The 12,527-nt window shown below is 39.1% G+C and overlaps 1 protein-coding gene across 1 annotated transcript in view; it reads left to right on the top strand.

Annotated features, from left to right (window-relative positions):
* LOC124863357 (growth factor receptor-bound protein 2) overlaps positions 1–12,527 on the top strand; it is a 42,874-nt gene that overhangs the window by 18,921 nt on the left and 11,426 nt on the right. The gene's annotated exons all lie outside the window — the stretch shown is intronic.

The following is a 12,527-nucleotide window of genomic DNA, read 5'->3' on the forward strand; positions in this document are numbered from 1 at the left end:
ACCAACAAGCAAGTGTAGGTCACAGTCACATCTTGTCATTGCCTTGAGCATTGTACACTTGTTCTCATTTCCTCTTTAAATAAATAAAGATTAACAGCCTTTATAGCTGACCGAAATAGCTCTTATTGACAGATCGTTGAACCATACCCAGGTAGCATGTCTTACAATCTCTATCTCTATCGTGCTTTTCTAACCTGTCTTTAGTTTTTATCACGCTGTCACTTTTATATTGCATCCAATGATAAAATTGTTGTACTTCTCATGAAATGTAGCCAAAGTGCAACAAGCCTGAGAACTGATGGGTTCCTTCGCTTCCTGTTTGTTCTACTTGTTCCTACAACAGAAAATAACACCCAAGAAATCAGGGACATTCTTAGTTCTTTGTTTTGAGGGTTCTCTTTTTGACCTCCTCCCTCCCCATACAAATAACCTTTGACATAACTGCAAAGGGATTGCATCAGCAGGAGGCAGAACATGTCAGCTACACTTGTAACAACCATTTTTCAGAAAGATTTGTGTAAGAATCAGTCTAATCCTAAAACTTCAGAAATGGATTAGTAATTTCCAGGTTTTATTCAGCCTGTATACAGCAATAAAGAGAACGGCTGTTTTGCTTGTCTTCTAACGGCTGACCAGCTTTTAGGTCAGCTACCCAATCAGGACAGCAGATGTTTTGGAACAAAATGCATGTGTAGTTCTTAACAGCCCTTCAGTTTCCAGGTACCGTAAGGGAGTAGCTAGAAGTACTTGGCCTAAAAATAATACCTTCAACTTAATTAGCGATGGGTCTTGGGCAGCAGCACGTTACTGAGTCATTTTAGGTAATGCTACAGAACTTGAAACAGGGCTAAAATCAAGGCTAATATAGGCATGGTTGAATAACTTATCTGAGTGTAGTTATTGCTGAAACCTAAAGTGCCTTGAAGGGTACTCCAGGTTGTTGGAATATATATCTAATGTCCTGTTAAGACCTTCATGTAGAACATTAACCTGTTTTAGGAACCTGAACCACAATGCCACATTAGTCAAATCTGAATTGTCTAAACTGTGTTCCACTCTAAATGTTGTCTGATCTGTGTAAGCTCCACACTAGTTGTTCTTGGTTTTAGCCTGTTTTCAAGTATTTACACTAAACCTTTTCAACTAAACCATCGTAGATTCCTCCCATCTTTGTCTCCTTGCATCTTAATGTGTTCCTGTTACTGCTACAGTTTAGCTGCTTTCACATCCTCCTTGATCTGTCTTCCAACCCCCAGCAGCTTCCTGTGTCTCCAAAAAGCAAAAAGCACCAGCTCTCTGGCGTGCGCACTGTAAAGTTGGTGGAGTTTCACATTTCAGCTGCGTTTTTCTATCACCACGCATAAACTGACCAAAGTATCACTTTTTACAAATCAGTACCTATAAAATAACTTGCCTTCACCACCATCACATCTTGTTTTGGGTTTCAATCTTAAATTGTGTTTTTTTTGTTTTTTTATTAAAATTACTTTATTGATAATGATTGTGCTTAAACCCATTGCTGTGGCACTCCTAAGTTCCCTATCCTTTTTATGAATTATACATTGCCGTATGTCACTGCTTTGCATGTTGGTTTGACCTGTTTTACTTCCAACGTAGCAAAGATGGTGAGAGAAACATCGTCAGTACTGACTTACTTGGTTAGGTATTCTTTGGAAATCCTAATCTAGTTTAAGACTTAAACGTTTTAGTTTTTCTTGAAATCCTGTCATTTGCTAATACCTTGCTATAAGTAGAATACTAACTTCAAATTAATCGCACTCTTTGTCAAGGTGGAGTTAAGGAAACAGCTACTCAGACAAACATCCTCATTTTAAGGTTTACCTTTCTCTCTTTTGCACTAGTAGGTTGTTTTCTCTCAACCGACTCTCTTTATCTGCAGCGAGGCTGCTTGGCGTATCCTGCTGCTGATCAGCTGAGTCTCCCAGGACTTGTTCTGTCTCTTCCACTGTAAATCTCTTATACAGAGATCCTATTATCTCATTAAAAAGGGATAACGTCGTTCTTTTTAATCACTTATTTTTTTACAGTCTATCTGTTTCGTTGCTTTTCCTGGATTAGACCACTGAAATAGCCACCAGACTGCTTCATCTTTAAAGCACCAGCGGACAAATTATTTAAGTTCAAATATTGGCTCATCTTAGTGATGGAAATGTTGTTTGTATGAGCCTTTTACTGCCTTGTGCCTGTGCATTGGAAGTGTTCGCTCAAAGTCAACATACAGCTTGAGCTCTTGTGCACTTAAGCTTATTTGTACCAGCAACTATCTACCCGGGCTAAACTGCTGCACAGCTACTCAAATATGAGAGTTCTCTCGTATGTGCTAAGACAGAGCAAGATTATTTATGTGTAGTACGTACACCTCTGTTTGAGGTATAAGAAGATCTAGTGTACACATTCCCCACAGATATGGGGTCTTTACATAAACCTTTCAATAGATTTCATACTCTGACCTTTTTCACAATTTCTCCTGTTACAATCTCAGATGTTGTGGATTTTATGTCAAAGACACAACGTAGTACTTGGGGGGGGGAATAAAACCCACTTTAGCAAATTATTTTTCAGAAGATACCTATTTAGTAAATATTGTCCATCTCTGTGTAATGCTGCTTGCTCAGGAGTGTGAAAACCATGAAACACACCAGACGGGGTACTAGCGAAACTGACTGGTTAGGGAAACAAAGTCTTATCCAAAGCAGCCAAGAGGCCCATGGTAACTCAGAACAGAAAAATTGATGTTTTAAAACTCTCCATGCAGCCTGGCAGAGCTTGAGATATTTTGCAAAGAAGAATTAGGGGTGGGACATTTTTTTTTGCGGGTGTATCATAAAATCCCAATAAAATACAATAAATGCTTTTCCAAGGCACTGTATACAGGTCCTTCTCAAAATATTAGCATATTGTGATAAAGTTCATTATTTTCCATAATGTCATGATGAAAATTTAACATTCATGTATTTTAGATTCATTGCACACTAACTGAAATATTTCAGGTCTTTTATTGTCTTAATACGGATGATTTTGGCATACAGCTCATGAAAACCCAAAATTCCTATCTCACAAAATTAGCATATCATTAAAAGGGTCTCTAAACGAGCTATGAACCTAATCATCTGAATCAACGAGTTAACTCTAAACACCTGCAAAAGATTCCTGAGGCCTTTAAAACTCCCAGCCTGGTTCATCACTCAAAACCCCAATCATGGGTAAGACTGCCGACCTGACTGCTGTCCAGAAGGCCACTATTGACACCCTCAAGCAAGAGGGTAAGACACAGACAGAAATTTCTGAACGAATAGGCTGTTCCCAGAGTGCTGTATCAAGGCACCTCTGTGGGAAGGAAAAAGTGTGGCAGAAAACGCTGCACAACGAGAAGAGGTGACCGGACCCTGAGGAAGATTGTGGAGAAGGGCCGATTCCAGACCTTGGGGGACCTGCGGAAGCAGTGGACTGAGTCTGGAGTAGAAACATCCAGAGCCACCGTGCACAGGCGTGTGCAGGAAATGGGCTACAGGTGCCGCATTCCCCAGGTCAAGCCACTTTTGAACCAGAAACAGCGGCAGAAGCGCCTGACCTGGGCTACAGAGAAGCAGCACTGGACTGTTGCTCAGTGGTCCAAAGTACTTTTTTCGGATGAAAGCAAATTCTGCATGTCATTCGGAAATCAAGGTGCCAGAGTCTGGAGGAAGACTGGGGAGAAGGAAATGCCAAAATGTCAGAAGTCCAGTGTCAAGTACCCACAGTCAGTGATGGTCTGGGGTGCCGTGTCAGCTGCTGGTGTTGGTCCACTGTGTTTTATCAAGGGCAGGGTCAATGCAGCTAGCTATCAGGAGATTTTGGAGCACTTCATGCTTCCATCTGCTGAAAAGCTTTATGGAGATGAAGATTTCATTTTTCAGCATGACCTGGCACCTGCTCACAGTGCCAAAACCACTGGTAAATGGTTTACTGACCATGGTATCACTGTGCTCAATTGGCCTGTCAACTCTCCTGACCTGAACCCCATAGAGAATCTGTGGGATATTGTGAAGAGAACGTTGAGAGACTCAAGACCCAACACTCTGGATGAGCTAAAGGCTGCTATCGAAGCATCCTGGGCCTCCATAAGACCTCAGCAGTGCCACAGGCTGATTGCCTCCATGCCACGCCGCATTGAAGCAGTCATTTCTGCCAAAGGATTCCTGACCAAGTATTGAGTGCATAACTGTACATGATTATTTGAAGGTTGACGTTTGTTGTATTAAAAACACTTTTCTTTTATTGGTCGGATGAAATATGCTAATTCTGTGAGATAGGAATTTTGGGTTTTCATGAGCTGTATGCCAAAATCATCCATATTAAGACAATAAAAGACCTGAAATATTTCAGTTAGTGTGCAATGAATCTAAAATATATGAATGTTAAATTTTCATCATGACATTATGGAAAATAATGAACTTTATCACAATATGCTAATATTTTGAGAAGGACCTGTATAGAGGCAGTAACAATTTACAGTAGTGTTTCTTAACCTGGGTTCACAGGTTTCTCAACACCTTGTCATCAAATTCTGCAGAAGCCTATTTCTAACACATCAATTTAAATAAGATGTGTTTAAGCTGGAAATCCTCTAACACATGCATGGAAGTGGTTGTAATCAAGAAACATTGCTTTAACATAACATCAAGCACTTAAAGGACTAGAAAGACTGATTTCAGTAGAACAACGAAATGCTGGTTTTAATGTAGACAGTAATAAACGTTGTGCAGGATGTGAATGTGAAGGCAATTTTCCCTTTCAATAAACTGATGGGGAATCACAAAAACCCATGTCACTTGCCAGTTACCACAGATGGAAGACGTTGCACTCTGCAGAATAAACATGGTTTTCCTGCTCTGAAAAAGGCACGCTCTCATCTTTTCACTTTTACCTTTAGGGATCTTTCCTTGAACTGATCATGAGGAGCGATTCTGTTTGCTTTGCTGCCTTGTTGGTTTGCTTTTGCTTGTGTTTATTTGCATGTTGTAATATCTCTTCTTGCCTTTTTTTTTTCTTTTTCCTCAACAGCCTTTTTTTCCTCTGTACTTATCCCTCGTGTCGAGCCAGAGAACTGTAATTAGGTCTCCCTCATCTCCATGTCCCTCCCTGCAGACGTGCCATGAAGACGTCGGCAGCTGTATTTAAAGATTAAATAATTTTTCTCTGTGTATGCTTTATACAGATTTTGTTTCTATTCTGCGTAACAATGGAACAGTCCTATCCAAATGGAGACTTGTTCAAAATGTTTTTGTTTATTTTACATTTTGATTTGCCAAAGTGGCCTATGTTTTATCGCCTAAATAAAAGTAGAATGGTCCAGATTATACAGATTTCAGATTAGATGCTATTATTAAAGGGTTGTGGAGTTAATACAGCAGCTGTTAGTAAAGCTGCACTTTGCATTGAATGGCAGCAAGATTGGTGTTAATCCAGCAGTCGCTCCAGTATAAACGCACTGTTTACATCAGTTTCAGGTCTGATACATGGCTGTTGTATTTTCTTTTTCCAGTTCTCTATAAAATGGACAAAGTTCACCATTTGTTCCCATGCTTCTGAAAGTGACCATGTGTATGTCCTTCAGTGTTGAGCTGAAAAATAAGTAAATAGGTTGTTTTGTAGAATAGGTTGCTTAAGGTTGTTTTTGTGTTCATTTAGAGGTGTAATTTCATGGTCTATTGTGGCGATTCTCTCATTGCATTATTAATTTAACAACAGAGTCAAAGATTAGCTTCAACACAAAACAAGGCAAGCTTTTACTGTTGGTGTGAAACTCATCATCTGTCCTCTTGCAAGTCAGCAGCTTCCCCCACTGGCTGCAAAACGAGGTCAGGCAGCTTCTTTTCTTTTTTTTTTCAATCTGTCTCTACATTCATCATAGCACCTCCAGGTTTTAAGTCGTCACACTAATGCTTCATCAACCTTTTTAAGGATTTAATTCTGCAGTCATCACTTACTGTGCTAGATAGTGTGCTGTTGTGGGTGTGAATCATTAAAAGATCGCAAGCTTCCACTGGGATCTTCTCTGCTATCCATTCTCTAGGATTACATGTCGGATGATTATTTTATTATTGTTGAGATTACAATTGTTTGAGGGACGGAATTTCTTCATTCTTGCTAATCTACAGTTTCTTGACAAGATGAAATGGTTGGTGCCGTAGGTAGGGTTTAAATGACTGAGCAATGAGCAAGAATACCCAGAATAATATGGTATTTTATTTTTAATTCATCATGGTTTCGATGTAAAACTCGATCATGTGATCACTGTTATAAAATTCAGGTGTATAACCATACTTTTTAGCTCAAATTATTTGTGATTACACGAGTTGTGCTGAGTAAGCACTGTTAATTGTTATCTCCAGCGTGCCAGCAGATTCAGCCTTTGATCCACAATTAAAACTGCCATCTTGAGCACCATTGACACTGAATTGCTGTCCTCTTGTACGGAATAACACACAGTCTGTTAAAGCTTTCAAGATGCCGATAAATTCCCTACTTACCCTTTAAGGCCTATTGAAGCTAGCGTTTCAACCTCAAGACACAACCTTTGAGGCCATCTTTGTTTGGAATATGACATTGAAATCATCTTGTGTTTAAACAATCCAGTTCTTGCTCCGCATGGTCAGTGAGTTCATGTTACAAGTCATAATAATGAAAACCTATTTTCTACTTTCCTATTTTTCTACAGGTCCTTTCAGCTGTAAATGATTCGTAACAAAGCTAGCATCACATTTCAGTGAAGTGATTTTATGGTATGAGAATTTTGGCTCATGATTGTATCAAATTCATTACATTTTTGCTAAGCAGAAATGTGTGTATAATGTGAAAATATGTTTAAAATGTATTGTTGCAAGTTACTGTTACTCAGTGCTGTGTTTTCCTGCATTATGAATGTGAACCGGTATTTTCTCTAGTAGGAGGAGCAGACATCCTAAATTTTATGTCACATTAACTCTCCCACTTCCACACAGATCAGTTCTGTTCCTTGGTTTTAACTGTTTAAAACATGTCTGTCTTCAGCTTAGGAGTTTCTGGATGACATTACCGCTATAGATAAAGATGAATTTAAAAAAATAAAACATCTTAAATATTTTTAGATTTGCAAAACTTAAGTATACATCATTTCTATGAGATTTTCAGAAACACTACACAGATTCGTAGATGATGTTACTGCTTATTCCCACAACTGCTGCGCGTGTGACAATATTTAACTTTTTTGTCTTAAGTGCATTGCTTATTCACTATACGACATACTATTATGAGCAGCATTTTAGAAATAAACCAATTGATCAACTAGTGTTGTATAAATTAGCAGATATATTATAGGCATTTCCGTCTCCAGCAGGAACAAACAAAAACATCCAGTATTTTGACCGTGTTTGTGTTTTCTGGCAGTTCTAAATATAACAACGCAGTCAGTGTACATTATAGAAAACACTTCACTGACGTTTATACAAATTGAGTGGAGGGGCGAGATGTTCTTTGCCGTCGCTTCATTGTCCTGTGTGGGTCCAGTTAAAAAGAATAATGATAGCTTGTTTGCCCTCTGTTTTTAGGTGTGACTTTTTTCACGGACAGATGGTTCCAGTCTGTGGGAGAATTTCACATTTGAAACAAAAACGATTGAGTACAGAACAGTCTGCTAAGTTTGGCTACACATTTTGACACGGCCCCAACATTAAACTGCCTTCCTTGGCTAGCCTGAGCCTACACGGGTAAAGACTTTTGGTCGGACCCTTAAGCTGCCACAATTGCTAGTTGAATACCTCCACAGACATGGTGCGTGAGGATTTCCTCTTGTTGATTTAAGGAAAGACGTTGTTGATGTCCAGGGATGTGAATGAACACGATTCATTGAGACTTTAGGCCATTCGTTTGCATCATTCTGTTGCATTTTCATTTCTTTCTTCTATTATCTTCTACTTTCAGACCATCTAAAACATGCCCAGGAATTGTTAGTATTATAATCAAATTTGCTTTAATTGTAAATTTTTCAGAAGTTAATTCTAATAAGCTTGACCATGCTAACAATTATAACTAGCAGTTGTTTTTGCTAGTAGGGTCTGTTCTAAAATGATGAAGCTGCTCAATACATCAGCGTTCACAAGGCCACCATTAGAATTTACTGCTGACTGGAACAAATGGCCTGCTGCTGTGAACAGTCCTGCTTAGATATTCCAATCATATAGCCCTGTATTCCCCTTGAGTCCCACTGTTAAAATAATATTGATGGTGAGGCTGCATCGCATGGTGTTTCAAGTGTTAAGACAAAGTAGAGAGAAAGAAAAATGTTTTCCTTGTCTATCCCTAACCTTAACATTGCAATATTCCATTTTATATTACTTGTTTTGTAACATCAAATTGTCCGGATAAGACCGTAATTTTGTAGTAGCTGGACTAAGACTTTCAATAAAGACATTCTGCTGTTCTGACATCTGATTAAATGAACAAACATTACTTTATGTGCATCAAGGTTGCTTCCTGCTGTGCAAACAAATGACTTAAGGAGCTTTAACAGGTCCTTTAAAACTGTATGCTGGGATGCAATAGGCTTTGAATTTGAAGGTTCGGGTGAAGCTTTAGTTCATCTGTCTTGATGTTTGCCTGACCTGCTGCAAAGTCAGATTAATTCATACTCAAGGTAATCCCTGCTCTGATTTAATTCAGTCCTATGCAGTTTGTACAGATATGAGTATTCTAGCATCTGATTTTTCTTTATCTCTGCAACTGTCCATCTTTCCTACTACTTAATTATTATGTAGTAGGATTTAGTTAGTTGGCCTTTTTCTATTTTCAACGTATGCTCTTCTGAGCAATTTGTACAGTTGAGGTTGCCAGGAAGGCAGAGTAAAAGGCGATTTGTAATCGCCTTTTACTCGCTACTCGTATCCTGCCAACATCTAAACAAATGCAACTGTTTTAACTCTGCTGTGCAAAGATTAAACACACATCAATCCTAGGGTGAACTACAACAGGCAAACAGGTTTAACTGACTTTCCAATAGAAAGAACAAAAGGAGAAATAATTTTTTGTTGCCACATTTGTTTAACGCAAAATTTTGTTTTGCTTAAGCATTATAAAAAGAGCTTATAAAGAGGGCTTTCTCCTCATGATATTTCTCAGATTATTTGAATTCATCATTTTGCAAAGACTTGTGCCACATAGTCATGTCCTACACTCATGGATTTGTGGCTAGAAGTGCTAAATTATTTTTAGATTGCATGCTTATGAGGGAGGGAGGGGGGAGTGTCAGCTGTGGAGTAGATAATCCAAACCTAGACCTTAGCTTGTCAAACTGAAACTCCTAGAACCATTGTGCTTTAACCAGATTAAAAAGGCAAAATAGAAATCTGAGCAAATACAAACCTTTCACTCAAATATTTCTATTTGGAACACTATTAGTTCACTCAGACAAAATGACCTTCGCTGTCTCAGTAGCTTAAAAAAGTGCCAACTAAGCAAATATCATTTCTGTTTTTCCTCATTAACTGCTATTGTTGCACTTTTAAAAGCTGTGTTCTGAGACACGTAATCTTTGAAGTTGCAACTATGTTTGCTGGTAAAATAGATTTTTTACAAAGAAACCTTCACAGTGACAGTGACCCTGCATGTTGCATACAGACAGCTCTGCATATGATCACAACACCTGCAGTGTAGGAGAAAGCTGAAACACAAGTTGTTAAATTTTACAACCTTTAAGGGAAAGTTTATTGAGTAGCAGAGCAACCTTTCCTGCAACCCTTCTGTACACACATAACTGGAACTGCACTGAATTGTTAAATGGGCTAAATTATTGACAAGTCCTATCAAAACAGAGGAAACATACCAGTATGACCCTAGCAAGGCAGGAAACTGCTCTTTGTGAGAACTTCATCAGCTGGGGCGTGATGGGAGTTAACTGAAGACTTTAGCAGCTTTACCATATACTCTCTGAATGATTAGGTCCATGCTGAAAATGGATAAAAAAAAGTTTGATTTTCCCTCCTTACAGATTTTCCCTCCAGTACAGTAGCATACCATGAAATCTGCAACTTCTGAAAATTATATTGCATACCACCTTATTCTCTCTCCTTTAGGGCTGCCAGAACCCCCTCAAGGAAGGCAGACTTTATTATGAGACTGCTTCTTTAGATAAGTTTCACTTCGGCATTCATGGTTAAAGCCAGTCAGTCACTGGGAGCATCACATGATGCTCATGACTGTGTGCTGCGGGTTAACTTTACTGTACTTCAGCACATTCAGGACTTTATTAAATCAAACTATTTCTGGTAAACGTTCACCCCGGAAATAACTTTGTTGCTTAAAAGTAAACATTTGGGTAGCTATTTAAACGAAAACTGATGATGCTGGCAAAATGGGATTTGGTTCTTAAGTTCCAATTTGTTGCCTAATGCACACTTTTAGTGTCATTCCTTTATTTGTTTGTTTCTCAAAACGGCGAGATGTACCAGTCAGACAGCCTTAGACTTAAGTTACATTTCTGATTTCCAGTTTTTGTAGTTCTGATCAGCTGAAGATTTTAGCCTTCCATGATTTCTTATCAAGAACTTTGTGAAATATAGGAAATATTTCTTTTAAGCAGACAGTGTTGATATTGGCAGCAGAGATGATGTCCAAAAAAAAACATTTGTTTTTCTTTCCTTTTACTTCTTGTTTAACCAGGGCTGCACAATATTAAAAAAATCTTTTGTTGATGATAATAATGGCAGATATTAATATGACTATATCAGTTGGGATATATGCATATTTGTTTCTTCCCCATCTTTCTTATCTGTGCTTCCATCACTCAGGTATCTTCAGTATTTTGGGCGACATCTAATGTGTCCGGTGGGAGCATCTGCTGCTGTGAGACTCTGTCCAACTGGCTAAATATTACATTAGCATATAAAATGCAAGTTCATAACACTTGGAATATATGAAGCACTAATTATTGCACTCCAGTCTGTTGCGGCATGAACATTGAACGTACTGATATTGAGCTGTCGGTATACTGTGCAGCCCTAGTTTAAACACTTCACTGATACTGAACTTAACTTTGCGTTCTCTGCCATCAATAACTTCCACACAATCCCATCTGGTACATCTGTTCTCATTCTAATACAGTTTCCTCAGTGCCTAGAAATTCACTGTCTCACGTGTACTTATGGGGCATATGTACTTTGCCCGCTCCTGATTATGGACCACTTGTGATTCTGGTCCAGGGCCATTCCCTCGTCCTGTAAGGCTGGTCTTAAGCAGAATTAGCAGCTGGGGAAGACCTTAGACAGCTGGCATTCTGAAGGGTGAAACGAGCAAATGAACCAGAGTCACTCGCGTAGCGCATGGACCAATCAGACAGCTGTCCTGGGATTATACATTTAAGAGGAAATGGAAGAAGGAAGTGACAAGTGGTTTCCACCTAGATTGATACTTTTAACCTTATTATGCAATGCATTATAACAATATGTTTCTTATTCACCCTTTTACACCAGCAAATGTTACACATCTACTGTTATTAAAACGGGATTGGCGTCATTTAGCATAATCCACCCTAAACACAACACATACACTCTCATCTGCCATCTCTGTTCCTTCTGCTGTGTTTTAGGAAGGCTGTAGAGTGACAGACAACACATGGAAAGTAGAGCAACAGGGAGGAGGAAATCCTGTACTTCAGTAAATACTAACTTAGCTCTGTAAACTGAACGGACATGACATAGTTCGAAGAGGTTACATTAAATGAATAAAACATTTTTGATCTTTGGCATTGTTAAAGGATAGTTTCTTAGACATGCTTTGCTTTTACAAGGTTGAGTAACTTTTCCACAAATGTCTGAGGGAGAGGGGAACGAGGGATCAACCCGACAGCTTTACAATGAGTCAAAGTTGTTAACACATGTAATATATTTTATAGTTTTAGTTTTTTTGTAAATCCGGCTTTGTGTCCTGCTTGTCTGTGGTGGATGCATTAGGCCCGTGTCGTTGATTGGACTTTGACTTCTTTTATAGAGTCTTTCATAATTGAGGCTGCATGACTGCGCTTTTCCACCCTTGAAAACACCCACAATTGTAAAGAAACAGTCAGTCATTTTCTACCGCTTATTCCATAGTGGGTCGCGGGGGAGCTGGTGCCTATCTCCAGCAGTCTATGGTCGAGAGGCGGGGCACACCCTGGACAGGTCGCCAGTCCATCACAGGGCAACACACAAACAACCATGCACACACTCATTCATACACCTACGGTCAATTTAGAGAGACCAATTAACCTAACAGGAATGTCTTTGGACTGTGGGAGGAAGCCGGAGTACCCGGTGAGAACCCACGCATGCACGGGAAGAACATGCAAACTCCATGCAGAAAGACCCCTGGCCGGGAATCGAACCCAGAACCTTCTTGCTGCAAGGCAACAGTGCTACCAACTGTGCCACCGTGCAGCCCTGTAAAGAAACAATAAAACAATATTTTGCTCTAATATAAATCATCTCCTTTGTTTCATAGGGTTGTTTTCTTTTTTT

This window comes from Girardinichthys multiradiatus, chromosome X, assembly GCF_021462225.1.
Source record: "Girardinichthys multiradiatus isolate DD_20200921_A chromosome X, DD_fGirMul_XY1, whole genome shotgun sequence".
Lineage (NCBI taxonomy): Eukaryota > Metazoa > Chordata > Actinopteri > Cyprinodontiformes > Goodeidae > Girardinichthys > Girardinichthys multiradiatus.